General features: G+C 46.4%; 1 protein-coding gene across 1 annotated transcript in view; it reads left to right on the top strand.

Annotated features, from left to right (window-relative positions):
* Window positions 1-14,930, top strand: part of THAP4 (THAP domain containing 4) — a 62,139-nt gene that overhangs the window by 46,175 nt on the left and 1,034 nt on the right. The window lies entirely within an intron of this gene.

The following is a 14,930-nucleotide window of genomic DNA, read 5'->3' as shown; positions in this document are numbered from 1 at the left end:
CCTATCCCGTAGGCCTGGTACACCTAAAAATTAGATGGTTCTAGCTACATTGCACAGGGCTGTGAACATGTCATGCCCTGTGCAACAGAGTTAGTTCAACTTAGCCTTCACTGTAGATGCAGCTCAGTCAACGGAAGAATTCTTCCATTGATCTAGCTACTGCCTCTCGGAGGGGTGGATTACCTACACAAACAGAAATCCATTTTCTTCAACGTAGGAAACACCTCTACAATAGCTGCTGTATCACAGCTGCAGTGCCATATCTGTGCTGCTATAGCTACTTTAGTGTAGACATACCCCTAGACACAAGATAATGGGAAGCAGGGTTGGAGACTTCCAGTAGCCCACTCCCACTTCCAAAACCAAGATTGTTCATGGGAGGCTGCTAATGCTTCTCCCATGTGCTGCCCCCCAACACCCATAGATGTGACAAACGACTCCACACGAAATAAATGTATTTTGTCGTAGACCTACCCACAACTCACTGCCACATGTACTCTTTTTATGTGAGGCAACCAACCTTCACCCCTCCCACATACAGTACCTGCTGCTCCAAAAGAGGCATCCCTCCATGCATACTTCCTCCTCTCTATGCCCATTTCCCTTCACTCCATATTTGTTTGCTTATTTTTTGAGAAACAGTGAGCTCCCTCGCTTCCATGATGTGCAATGGCTTTTTGTCTCCATTAGGGACCCAAAACTCCTTTTGAATCAAACTAAATTTAAGAAAAAAACCTACAGTTCATAGGAGTAACAAATTATTCACTCTGTTTCCTTCTTCCAACATTCAGCTATCATTATCCATTATTTGTATTGTGGTAGCATCTAGGACCCCGGTTGTGGACCAGAACCCCATTACAGTAGGCACTGTACAAACACAGAACAAAAAGACCCTGCCCTAAAGAGCGTACAGTCTAATACCCACAATAAGAAAACACTATGGGTTTTATTGAATGTACTTGTTTTTAAACAGGCTAGTTTTTGAATAGGATGAAAACCCCCAAGCTAAAGCAGAGCACTGCATGTCACAGTGCTTTTGCTGAGATATAATAAAGGTTCTTCTAGTGGCACTGCAGAACCCATGTTATGAGTACTCTGGCACACCAGGGAGTAAATATTGCTCCATTTAACCTGCCAATTTTAAGCCTCAGCAGTCATGGCATCTACATGGCATCCTTCTGTGATTTGGCAGGGTCCATGTTAGAGAGCAGTCAACCAGACTCATTTTGAAGATTAATGACCCTTATCTCCTCTTATGGGAGGGTATCCTATTATCAGTCCTGTTACAAGGTGGTGGCTGGTCAGGGTAGTAGTTATTTGAATGTCTGCTAGATCAATGGGCTGGTGTTTTTTCTGGAAATTGTGGGTATATTTCTCGGCTCTGGCTCTTTCCACAAGCATTAAACACAGCCATAGAGAACCTTTCATTTTTATTTGCATACATATTAATGATGTTTTTAAAAGGATGACTTTGGCTTTGCTTTAACTGACTTTAATGTCAAACTAAAGAAAGACTGATTCAGTCACAAAACCAGCCAGGTGGCCAACCTGTTCTGTTGTGATCATGAAGGAGAAAGAAACCTTCTTGTCTCAATACAGTCCTTTCTAACCAACATTATTCTATAAAACCTTTCTTACACACTAGATTTCAGAGTCTTTCGCTCTCTGGAGTTACCATGTGTCCAGAAAAGCCGCTGAGAAAAACTGGGAGAAAGGTTCTCATTTTTGAGCAGCCCTTTCTTCTGAATTTGCTTCCCCTCTGAGCTGAGTCCATCCTTCAAGGGTCCCTTCAGCAGGTCAGTTACACAGCAAAATATGGCTGAGACCCAGGATTCCTTTTAACTTAGGTTGGGGCAGTGGCAGAGTTGACAACGTTCAAAGTAATTGTTCCTCCATCAGAGAATCCTTTGTTCTCTTTGGAGTTAGAGGAACTCGGCAGAGCAAACACATTCCATTGGTAACAAGAAAGGCAAAAGATGGTAACCACAGAGAGGAAAAGCAGCTTCTTAAAGATTTAAAGGAGCTGTGTCCTTGCAATATGTCCCATGTTCTTGCGGGATCTGTGCCATTTCTGCCTGAAAATATTTGATGGAAGAGGAAAGAAGCAGCCACCCCAGAGCAGCTGTGCAGAAAAGACAATTTCCTATATAGGGTAAGCACTGGAGAGAGATGGGGAAATGGGAATCCATAGAACTGCTGTGTGGAAGGATGAAAGACATATGTAGGTAGGACTGATTCAGGGTCCATTTGTGGTTGCTCCTAGTTTTTGTTGCCTGGGTCAGCAATGACCAGGACTGCTGTTGAGGCAATACTCTCTGATTTTTAAGGAGTCAGTGCTTTGTATTGCTGAACAGTGACATCTCCCTCTAATTTTCAGGGTACCGTTGACTGGCTATCATAATAATCCTATCCAGTCCTCATTAGCTAAAATGAGTATAGCTGTGTTGTGGGGCTTTAAAGGTGGGAGATCTTAAATTTGGGGGATTAGGAGATCCTCAGATATATAAGCAATTTCCCTCCACATATATATGTAACATAGACACACACACTGCCCAGAAGGAAAAGATTTGCATTTTGCTAGCTACCTCCCTTTTGAAACAGGGTAACATGAGTGACAAGTGATGAAAGCTGCACAGAGAAAGCCTGAATAGTACATTCAAAGGAGGGGAAATAACTGATGAGTTGATGACGGTAACAATGGGCACCTCAGACTGTGTAGCTCAGAGAACAGCTAACTAAGGCTGTGTCTACACTTCGAGGTAGGGGTGTGACTCTTGCTCATATACACATAAGAGTTAGCGCAAGTATAAATAGCAGTGTAGCCACAGTAGCACTGATAGCGGCAGCGGAGGCCCGGCTGACCCACATTGAGTACAAACCCACCTGCAACTCTAGGAACCCATCAGGTTCTACTGGAACTATTCTCCCTCTGGTTGCTGTGAAATTCACTGGAACATTTATTCATATTGTGACAAAGTTCCTCCTCTATCTTGGTGGGTCCTGCGCTTATTGGCGGATTTTCTTGCCTCAGAGATTCACCATGTGGGTTGGGGAACAGCCCGGAGACCTTCCCCTCTGGAAGAACCCACAGTCCAGGTCAATTGGGAGGTTTGGGGGGAACCCAGGCCCGCCCTCTACTCCGGATTCCAGCCCAGGGCCCTGTGGACTGCAGCTGTCTATAGTGCCTCCTGTAACAGCTGCATGACAGCTACAACTCCCTGGGCTACTTCCCCATGGCCTCCTCCAAACACCTTCCTTATTCTCACCACAGGACCTTCCTCCTGGTGTCTGATAATGCTTGTGCTCCTTAGTCCTCCAGCAGCACACCCTCTCACTCTCAGCTCCTTGTGCCTCTTGCTCCCAGCTCCTCACACTCCCACCACAAACTGAAGTGAGCTCCTTTTTAAAACCCAGGTGCCCTGATTAGCCTGCCTTAATTGATTCTAGAAGCTTCTTCTTAATTGGCTCCAGGTGTCCTAATTAGCCTGCCTGCCTTAACTGGTTCTAGCAGGTTCCTGATTACTCTAGTGCAGCCTCTGCTCTGGTCACTCAGGGAACAGAAAACTACTCATCCAGTGACCAGTATATTTGCCCTCTACCAGACTCCTGTACCCCACTGGTCTGGGTCTGTCACATATTCCTCCCCCCTGCTCAACGCCAAGGGGTTGGGCAGCTTGGGACGCCAGACAGTGCACAGGTGACAAGCCATCGGCATTGCCATGACGGCTCCCTGCTCTGTGTTGCACACGGAACTGGAAAGGTTGGAGGGATAAGAACCATCTGGTCACCCCTGTGTTCTTCTCCTTGTTCCGCTGCATCCATTGAAGAGGGGCATGGTCGGTCATGAGGACAAATCTGCGCCCGAGAAGATAGTAGCGCAATTTTTCCATGGCCCATTTTACAGCGAGGCATTCTCTCTCCACCACTGCATATTTTTGTTCCCTTGGAAGGAGTTTCCGACTGAGGTATAGAATTGGGTGTTAATCCTCCCCGACCATCTGTGATAGAACGGCTCCCAACCCTACTTCCGATGCATCCGTCTGCAGGATAGCCCCTGATTTCACCAAGGAGTTTATCAGTACGGGGTTACTGCAGAGGGCAGTCCGTAGGTCTGTGAATGCTTCCTCTGCTGCGTCAGACCATCTCACCAGATCAGGTCCACGGGCTTTCACTAGGTCTGTCAGGGGGCTTGCCCTTGTGGCAAAGTGGGGGATAAATCGTCTGTAATACCCCACCACACCTAGGAACGCCCAGACTTGTTTCTTGCGACTTGGTCGGGGCCAATTTTGGATGGCCTCTAACTTGTTCACTTGGGGTTTTACCAGACCTTTTCCCACAATGTAGCCAAGGTATTTGGCCTCTGTAAACCCTACAGCGCACTTGGCAGGGTTTGCTGTAAGGCCAGCTCGCCTGAAGGTATCGAGGACTGCCTCCACCTTCTCCAGGTGGGTTTCCCAGTCTGGGGTATGAATGACCACATCGTCCAAGTAGGCAGTAGCATAACTGTTATGCGGGCGTAATAGCTTGTCCATGAGGCGCTGGAAGGTAGCTGGGGCCCCATGTAGTCCAAAAGGGAGGACAGTATATTGAAAAAGACCCTCTGGTGTAGAGAACGCAGTCTTTTCCTTTGCGCCTTCTGCAAGGGGAATCTGCCAGTACCCCTTTGTCAAGTCTAGGGTAGTCAAGTACCGGGCATTACCCAGACGGTCCACTAGCTCATCTATGCGAGGTATGGGGTACGCGTCGAACTGGGATACTTCGTTTAGTCGCCTGAAGTCGCTGCAAAATCTTGTGGTGCCATCAGGTTTGGGCACCAGCACGATTGGGCTGGACCACTGACTGTGGGATTCTTCGATGATCCCCAACTCCAGCATTTTTTTTTACTTATGCTTTTATTTCCTCCCTTTTTTCTGCTGGCACCTGATAGGGCCTCATTGTTACTCTGGCCCCAGGGTTCGTGATGATGTGGTGATATGTCTCGGTTGTTCGACCCGGTTTTGTCTAGAACACATCTTGGTTCTGGAAGATCATCTCAGACACCTCATTCTTCTGGTCTGGTGTTAAATCGGGAGACACTCTCACCTGTTTGGAAGGCTTGTTTTCCTGGGTTAGGTCTTTTTGGACCGTTGTGCATGCCTCTTGTGCATGCCAGGGTTTCAGAAGGTTAACGTGATAAATCTGTTCTTGTTTTCTGCGTCCTGGCTGCCGCACCTTGTAGGTTACTTCCCCCACGGGTTCAACCACCTCATAGGGCCCCTGCCATTGGGCCAGAAGCTTGCTTTCTGCCGTGGGTACCAACACCATAACCCGATCCCCTGGTTGGAACTGTCGCACTTTTGCCTGGCGATTGTAATGGGTTCGCTGGGGCTCCTGTGCCTTCTCCAAATGTTCCCGTACAATAGGGGTAACCCGGGCTATCCGGTCTCGCATCTGCATTACATGCTCTATTATATTTCTCCCCTCATTGGGTTCCTCTTCCCAGATCTCTTTGGCGATATCTAGTATGCCACGGGGGTGACGCCCGTATAATAACTCGAAGGGGGAAAACCCAGTTGAGGCCTGTGGTACCTCCCAGATAGCGAACATAAGGTAGGGTAGTAGGGTGTCCCAATCCTTCCCGTCCCGACTTACCACCTTCCTTATCATAGCCTTGAGGGTTCGGTTAAATCTTTCTACCAACCCATCAGTCTGCGGATGGTAGACCAAAGTTCTCAGGGTATGTATATGGAGCAGCGTACAGAGGTCCTTCATTAGCTTCGACATAAATGGGGTTCCTTGGTCAGTTAATATCTCCTTCGGTAGCCCCATTCGGGCAAAGATCCCCACCAGCTCTTTGGCTATAGTTTTAGAGGCCGTGTTCCGCAGGGGGACGGCTTCTGGGTAGCGAGTAGCATAGTCCAAAACAACAAGTATATATTGGTGGCCCCGAGCCGTCTTCTCCAGGGGTCCCACTAGGTCCATGGCTATTTGCTCGAAGGGGACCTCTATGATGGGAAGGGGTACTAAAGGTGCCCTCAAGTGGGGACGGGGACTGTGCAGCTGACACTCCGGGCAGGAGGCACAGTACCTCCGCACTTCTTCATGTACTCCGGGCCAGAAGAACCGTCGTAGGACTCGTGCCAGGGTCTTCTCTACCCCCAAATGCCCCCCCAAAAGATGACTATGAGCCAGACTTAATACAGCATTCTGGTGTTTTTGAGGTACTAGGATCTGCTGTACCTTCTGCCCCTGTACTGGTGCAACCCGGTATAAGAGATCCTTCTTCATTATAAAGTAGGGTCCTGGTCCCTGGGTTTTTCCTTCCACGGGGACCCCATCTATTTCAGTCACCTCCTTCCTAATGTTGTCATACCTTGGGTCTTCTGCCTGGTCCCGTCCAAAATTTCTTCTCCCAGGGCTAATCTGCCCAAGATCTAGGGGCCCAGTCTCTGTTGCCTCTACTGGTTCAGAAGCATTAGGGTGGGGGTCAGACTCAGGTGCTTCTCCCTCCTGCGTGGCCTCCTTTTCAGCTGCGCGGGTCCGCCTACCTACAAGAGCGACCCTCTGGCTTTGGGTCAGTATTCGGGTTCCCAAGGCCTTAGCTGCCCTTCTTTCCCTTTTTGTCTTTCTACCCTGTCTGGGAGTGGAGAACAAATCTGGGGATATTTCAGAGCAGATTGGGGGTTGACAGTCTGCTGTGGATGCCTCACCAATTTTAGGGTCCCCATCTTTCTCCAATCCCCCTACTGGGAGTAAGTTTCCAAACCCTGGGAAGTCCCTCCCTATGAGCACCGGGTATGGGAGTTTAGGGACCACACCTGCTGCTACCTCAGTAGTGTTCCCTTGGATCTCGATTTTTACTGGGATGGTGGGGTAGTAACTAACTGTCCCATGGACACGTTATCCCCGTACGTTTAGCCTGCTGCAGCTGACTACGCTTCACGAGCTTCCCTGAGATAAGCGTGATAGCACTCCCCGAATCAACCAGTGCCGTGGTCCCTACCCCATTTAGTTTCACTGGTCTGGTATACATATGTGGGGTTAGTGAGACCCCCACAAGGTGGATTAGGGAGCATGGATCTGCCCAGTTCCCCAGGTTACACTGCGTAGGCTCCTCAGCATTGGGACACTGTGCAGCTATGTGTCCCCACTCCCCGCAGGCATAACATCTGTATGGAGCCCTAGGCGTTCCCCGGTCTCTTGGTTTGGGCAGTCTAACATCACGATCCTCTTCGCCCTCAGTGCTCCGACTCTTTGTGGCCTCTGATGGGCCTTCAGCCTCTCTCTTTTTCCACCTGGGCCCTCCTGGTGGCACAGTCACCCGAACTTTAGGGCTTGGTGCTGCTAGTTTAACCCGGGGTGCCTCTTCCTTAACTGGTCGGGTCAGCTCCCTCGCTGTCCTTCGCCTCTCTACCAGGGCGACAACCTCATCATAGGTGGAGGGTTCGTTCTGGCTTACCCACGCACGAAGGTCTGGTGGTAGTCCTCTCATGTATCGGTCGATGACCAGAACCGCTAGTATCTCTTCCGGACTCCGGGACTCTGTTTGCAACGACTTTCGTGCGAGATGGATGAGGTCATACAATTGGGACCGCGGGGTTTTGTCTTCCTGATACCTCCAACCGTGATACTGCTGGGCCCGCACTGCTGTCGTTACCCCAGATCTGGCCAGGATCTCTGCTTTCAGCTGGGGATAGTCTGCCGCAGCCTCTTCAGGCAGATCATGGTAGGCCTTCTGGGCCTCCCCACACAGGAATGGGGCAAGGATGCCAGACCACTGATCTCGAGGCCAGGCCTCCCGTAGGGCTGTCCTCTCAAAGGCCAGAAGGTATGCCTCTACATCATCCTCCCGTGTCATTTTCTGCAGCCAATGGCTGGCCCGTATGAGCCGCGTCCCATCATGGCCGCGATTCAGCTCTGTAAGGGACTTTACCTGGTTTACCAGTTCCCGCAACATAGCTCGGTCTTGAGCAGCCTGGTCCATCAGCAGGCGATTAGTCTCTTGCTGCAGCCGCACTGCCTCCTGTTGGGCGGCTACCTGGACACAGGTAGCCTCCTGCTGGGCCGCCGTAGCTTGTATCAGTGCCTGCACTACGTCATCCATTGTGGTGAAAAAAAATAAAATAAACCCTCTCCCTTTTTTTTCTTTGTTTTGTTGTTGTTGTTTTGTTGTTGTTTTTTTAAATCACCCTCCTTCTTCCGCCACGCTGTGCACCCCAAAATCCCACCCCTGACACCAGTGTGACAAAGTTCCTCCTCTATCTTGGTGGGTCCTGCGCTTATTGGCGGATATTCTTGCCTCAGAGATTCACCATGTGGGTTGGGGAACAGCCCAGAGACCTTCCCCTCTGGAAGAACCCACAGTCCAGGTCAATTGGGAGGTTTGGGGGGAACCCGGGCCCGCCCTCTACTCCAGGTTCCAGCCCAGGGCCCTGTGGACTGCAGCTGTCTATAGTGCCTCCTGTAACAGCTGCATGACAGCTACAACTCCCTGGGCTACTTCCCCATGGCCTCCTCCAAACACCTTCCTTATTCTCACCACAGGACCTTCCTCCTGGTGTCTGATAATGCTTGTGCTCCTTAGTCCTCCAGCAGCACACCCTCTCAGCTCCTTGCGCCTCTTGCTCCCAGCTCCTCACACTCGCACCACAAACTGAAGTGAGCTCCTTTTTAAAACCCAGGTGCCCTGATTAGCCTGCCTTAATTGATTCTAGAAGCTTCTTCTTAATTGGCTCCAGGTGTCCTAATTAGCCTGCCTGCCTTAACTGGTTCTAGCAGGTTCCTGATTACTCTAGTGCAGCCCCTGCTCTGGTCACTCAGGGAACAGAAAACTACTCATCCAGTGACCAGTATATTTGCCCTCTACCAGACTCCTGTACCCCACTCGTCTGGATCTGTCACAATATGAAAATCATACTGCCCTTTAATTTTCTCTCAGTGCAGTACAAGATTGGCAGTAACTTTTCATTTTGCTTTGACCAGCTTTATTCCCTTTGTGCATGGTTTATCCTTTGATCTCAGGCCATTGGTCACCTGAGGGAGAACAAAGCCAGACAGACCCCTGCAGTGTGAAGTTTGGAATTCCATTCCTCAGTGCACACAAGATTCTACATCTCCCATAAGCTTTTTAAACTAATCTTAACTCTCCTGAAATTAGGCTTTCCTGCCACATAATGCCTTGGAGCCAGATTGCGTCTGGCCCCTGCACTCAAGGAAGGAGGGCACAGAGAGCTTCCCTTCATGTGCCTCTCACACAGGAGCCAGCCCCAGCTGCAGTGGCTTACTCTTGCTAGCCACACATAAAGGACCATGGCTGAGGAGAGTGTACACAGCAATGGCTGCACTCCTGAGAACTCCCAGAGACTAGTGCACCATGAGGGGCAATGCCCCTGGGAATTCCTTGTGGGCTGTGTGGCTCACCACAGGCCAGCACCTTAAAGGCATAACTGAGCACTCAGCTCTCTGGGAAGAGCTTCTTAGCACCCAAAGCACTAATACCGGGAAATAGCACACCCTGCAAATGCAGAGACTCACTACTCTGCCTTGTTTGAAATGTCCAGTTGTGGAACCATAGAAATCAGAGCTGGAAAAGACCTAAAGGATTAGGTCATTCAGTTCATTCCCCTGTCTGTAGAAGATTCCTTCTTATATTTTAGGATTTGGATAATGGGATCAGAATTGTTTGTGGATGATTAAATTTGAAGTATATGAATGTTGCCAACTCAAAGCATTCAAAAATCATGAGTCAGGGTTTGAAATCGTGAGATTGTCTTAGAAATCATGAGATTTAAAAATCGTACCGTTTGTATGCTTTTTATATGTCTTCTAATGCTGAAGTATTTAGGGTTCACATTTTCAAGCTTTTTGCTACAATCTGAGCACTAGAAACTTACTAAAAAATAAGAAAAAGCTGAGATTCTTGGGTAATAAAATTATTCCAACAGTTGGAGGTTTAAAAAAAACAAATATCACAAGACCTACCATACATGCATGAGAATTAGCAATTTTGCATTCCCTCTGAAGCACCTAGCATTGGCCGCTGTCAGAAGACAGGATACTGGGCTAGATGGACATTTGGTCTGATCCAGTATGGCCGTTCTTATGTTCTTATGGATAAAATAGAGGTGATTGCTTGACATAAACACTGAAACAAAATAACCTCCTTCAAAAATATTGTTAATGTAAAAGGAAGTTTAAGAGCTTAAACACAAAAGTCAGGAAATTTTAAAGTAAGGTTCTCGCACCTTATTTTGTTGCTTACATTGCAATCTTTCATTGTGCAATTACAAAATATACAGTGTGTGTAGAAAGACAAAATGTAGCATAAGCCCTTGTAAGGCTATCAGGAAATGGTGCAGTTCATTTGTATTTGCTGAGATAAATCACTTTTCTTTTTCTAGACATCCAACTAATCATTAAGATCAGCCATTTCTATTGCAGAGAAGCACATCGCACATGGTCTAACCGGTCCAGATTGAGTTAGTTTTGAGATTAGAACAGAATAGGAATTTTCAGTTGCAGCCTCATGTTTCCCGTAATTGATTCATCCCAGGACACACCTGTATGCCAGCAGTATCAAAAAGGGGTGGTCTAGTCCTTGCTGCGCCACTGATCTGGTTGATGAACTTGGCAAGTCATAAAGCCTTTGTGTACTTCAGCTTCCATAAATTGGAGATAACACTTCCTGCCCTTAATAAAGTGCATTGAGGTTTTTCAATGAAAAGTACAGATCATTATGAATGATAAAGTAGTATGGTGCCCAGCCTGTACAACCTGTGTTATATCATATACCCCACCAAATTGTCATTAGTTTACAGTTAGGAAATGCAGTTGTGTTGATAAGGTTGCTCAGGCAATAAAAATAAAGGAAATCACCACTTAAACCAGCATTCACATCCAGCCTCAATTTGTATGCCATCCCACCCAGATATCAAAATGCCCAAACAGCCCCATAACAGATACATTTTCAGTCTAACATAGAACCACTTCCTCACAATCACACTGAAATGCACAAGCTAAACCCCAGCCTCAGACAGATTACAATAAATTGCCTATAGACATACATGTACTGGTGAAAAGTCTAGTGTATTAGCTCTAGAGGAAAAGGGCGGAGGTTGGAGTTCAGCTTGTGAGTGATTGTCAGGAACTGGAGGTGCGCATTGTGATTGGTTCTCTGATGGAATTGAAGGTGGGTTTGTTGTGTTGCTGCGCTGTGTTGGTGTGTTACTTTGTGTGTGTTTGCGTATGTGCATAGGTGAGTGTGTGCTAAGGGATGCAAGTTGTGTGAATGTCTTGTTTTTTAGCGATAGTGTTGATGGGAAATGCATTTAAGCAGTCTTAACAATATGACAGTGTTTTTGTGAAAGCCTCATTCTTCCTTATTCTTATTCTCAAGCCTCCCCAGGAAAGGGGGTGAAGTGGCTTGGGGGAATATTTTGGGGAAACAGGGACTCCAAGTGTTCCTTTTTCCTGGATTTTTGTCTAAATCACTTGATGGTGGCAGCAATACCGTCCAAGGACAAGGAAAGGATTTGTGCCTTGGGGATGTTTTAACCTAAGCTGGTAGAAATACGTTTAGGGGGTCTTTCATGTGGGTCCCCAGATCTGTACCCCAGAGTTCAGAGTTGGGAGGGAACCCTGACACCCTCCCTCCAAATCCACCTCCTCTATGGCCCCCTGTTAATCCTAGGGAGTAGGACAGGACAGGAGGGAATTATAGCCCACATAGGGTGACCAGATGTCCCGACTTTATAGGGACAGTCCTGATATTTGAGGCTTTTTCTTATATAGAAGCCTATTACTCCCCACTCCCGTCCCGATTTTTCACACTTGCTGTCTGGTCACCCTAAGCCCACATTGTCAGAAACATGGAACATACAGCTCTGCTGCAGGGGCAGCTGCCCCCTCTAGTATTGGCTACTTCCATTCTCTGATGGGTCTGAACTTTTCTTGGTAGAGATAAGTAAGATTTTGTTAAATTAGGGCAATAACTGTTTGTGTTAAAGAGTCGCTTTTGAAAAGTGGCATATGCCCAAGGTATTTTGAAAGTGTGCATATGGGTGGAGTTTGGAGCTTCAGAGGACTGTGCTTCTTTAGCTAGATGGAGATGAAAAATGTGAGACTGGCAGAGCCAAAAGTCAAATTTACAAAAGGCATCATTTAAAAAACCTTTCCTCTGCAAAAGAGCCTGAATATTTAACTCTAAAAATTATGGAAAATTCCACTGTCCTCAGTAAAGTGATTGTATTAAATTGGGACCCATTGTTAAATCCTTAAGGAGAGAAATAGCAGGATTAAATCCTGCTTTAACTACAGATCTCAAATAGTCCTAACTCTTGAGTCACAACCAACGCCTCCGTCATAACAAATGTTCCTGTTCTGTTTGGTGTCTCCGATGCTGAAGCACTCTGAGATGATAATGTAAATAAAGCCATTAGAAGAAGGACAAACGTTTTTTCAGCTGTTTGTTTTTAAAAGCAAGAAAGAGTTTGATCTAAATCTTGGAGTCTGTAGATATAAATATATACAGCTGACAACAGCATCTCATTAAGATATATATCTTTTGGAAAGTATTTTGTACAGTATGGTCCAAAATTGTGGATCCATTGGGAAACTTTTTGACTGTAACACTGTCCTTTGCATTTTCAGTTCTTCCTTTCAGTTGAATGCATCACATGTAATGAATTTTGAAATTTGACTAGTTGATCCCATTAAATATAACCACTTGGCAGAGCTATCAGACTGAGCTCCCTCAGTCCCTGAGACTTCATTTCCGCTAATCTCTGGGACTGCGTTCACCATGAGAAGGAGCAAAGGGGGCCAAGCAACATAAACAAATCTTGTGGATGACGTGCAGAAAATCTGCACTGAATTAAGTCAAAGGGCCAAACTGCTGAGCGTGTGGAGTCTATGCCAAGATACTTTCAGGCACTGCTGATCACTCAGGGTAATCCTGTGCACTTATATGTGTGATCATATGATCACTTCTATGCAAGGCTCCATATAATCCACAGCTGCATCTCCATATATTCCACCTCTTGCTGCAGAATTGTTCTCCAGGATCAAAGCTTTCATAATGATGGGCCTGATTCTCCACTCTCTTGCACCAGTTTTATGCTGGTGTAGCTCACTTGACTTGAAGGAAGCCTTTACGGTACCTTGAAGATGTAAACCAATACAGTGCATCTTCCTGAGACTGCTTACAGCCTGAAACAAAAAGAACAGGAGTACTTGTGGCACCTTAGAGACTAGCAAATTTATTTGAGCATAAGCTTTCGTGGTCTACAGCCCACTTCATCGGATGCATGTAGTGGAAAATACAGTAGGAAGATATATATATACACAGAGAACATGAAACAACGGGTGTTACCATACACACTGTAAGGAGAGTGATCAGTTAAGGTGAGCTATTATCAGCAGGAGAGAAAAAGACCTGTTTGTAGTGGTAATGAAAATGGCCCATTTCCAGCAATTGACAAGGAGATGTGAGGAACTGTGTGTGTGGGGGGGAGGGGGAGGAATAAGCATGGGGAAATAGTTTTACTTTGTGTAATGGCCCATCCTCTCACAGTCTTTATTCAAGCCTGATTTAATGGTGTCCAATTTGCAAATTAATTCCAATTCAGCAGTCTCTCGTTGGAGTCTGTTTTTGAAGTTTTTTTGTTGTAATATTGCGACTTTTAGGTCTGTAATCGAGTGACCAGGGAGATTGAAGTGTTCTCCAACTGGTTTTTGAATGTTATAATTCTTGACGTCTGATTTGTGTCCATTTATTCTTTTATGTAGAGACTGTCCGGTTTGACCAATGTACATGGCAGAGGGGCATTGCTGGCACATGATGGCATATATACACTTCAATCTCCTTGTCAATTGCTGGAAATGGGCCATTTTCATTACCACTACAAACAGGTCTTTTTCTCTCCTGCTGATAATAGCTCACCTTAACTGATCACTCTCCTTATAGTGTGTGTGGTAACACCCTTTGTTTCATGTTCTCTGTGTGTATATATATATCTTCCTACTGTATTTTCCACTACATGCATCCGATGAAGTGGGCTGTAGCCCACGAAAGTTTATGCTCAAATAAATTTGTTAGTCTCTATGATGCCACAGGTACTCCTGTTCTTTTTGCAGATACAGACTAACACGGCTGCTACTCTGAAGTCTGAAACAATAGCTCTGAGAAATGTAAACTGCCTTGTTCATCTTGATGGGTTAAATCTCTGATCTAAGCCTGTGTATACTAGGGATACTTGTGGCAGTGTAGCTACAGCAGTGCCAGGTCCCCATGTATATGCTCTGCACTGATGTGGCTTACCCCATATTACACCAGCGACACTACTACAAATGAGATGAGTGAAGTGTCAATATTAACTATTTCACTGCTGATCATTTTAGTGGAAGATAATGTGTTTAATCCCAAAGGCCCAGCTCCTCAAAGGGATTTAGGTTTCTAATTTAAAATTCTAAATACCTTTGAGGAGTTGGGCCAGACTGCTTCCCCCTCAGCTGCCCAAACGACCAGCTTCCCCCTGATGATTTCTTCAGTGCAATTAATCATGGTCAACACAAAACTTTTGGACGTACTGAAAGCTGCCAGTGTGTGAATGTGATGTCAAAATAACTAACCTAGGGGGCTGCTGTACTGAGTATTATTAATTGACTTAATTACAGGCCTAATGTTTTCATTTAAATGAAGCTACTTCATAATTTCCAGTCTGCCCCAGCTGGTTGCTGCAGAATTGAGGAAACATGCTGCAGAATTTAGGTCCAGCTTGTTACAGAGTACATTGGGGTTTGCTGCTAATAATCATCAGAGATGGAATTTGGCTTTGCTTTATGTGAGCATTCATTTTCTGTCAGAGGCGGTGATTTGTATTTGAAATTTAGCAAACTGGAAATGAGGTAAGAATGGCCAAAGCCCTAATGGCTGCTGCTATTCTGCAGCAGGC

The sequence above is a fragment of the Emys orbicularis genome, chromosome 9, assembly GCF_028017835.1.
Source record: "Emys orbicularis isolate rEmyOrb1 chromosome 9, rEmyOrb1.hap1, whole genome shotgun sequence".
In the NCBI taxonomy this organism is placed as follows: Eukaryota; Metazoa; Chordata; order Testudines; family Emydidae; genus Emys; species Emys orbicularis.
Note: the sequence above shows the minus strand (reverse complement) of the source record. Positions and strands in the feature narration are given on the sequence as shown.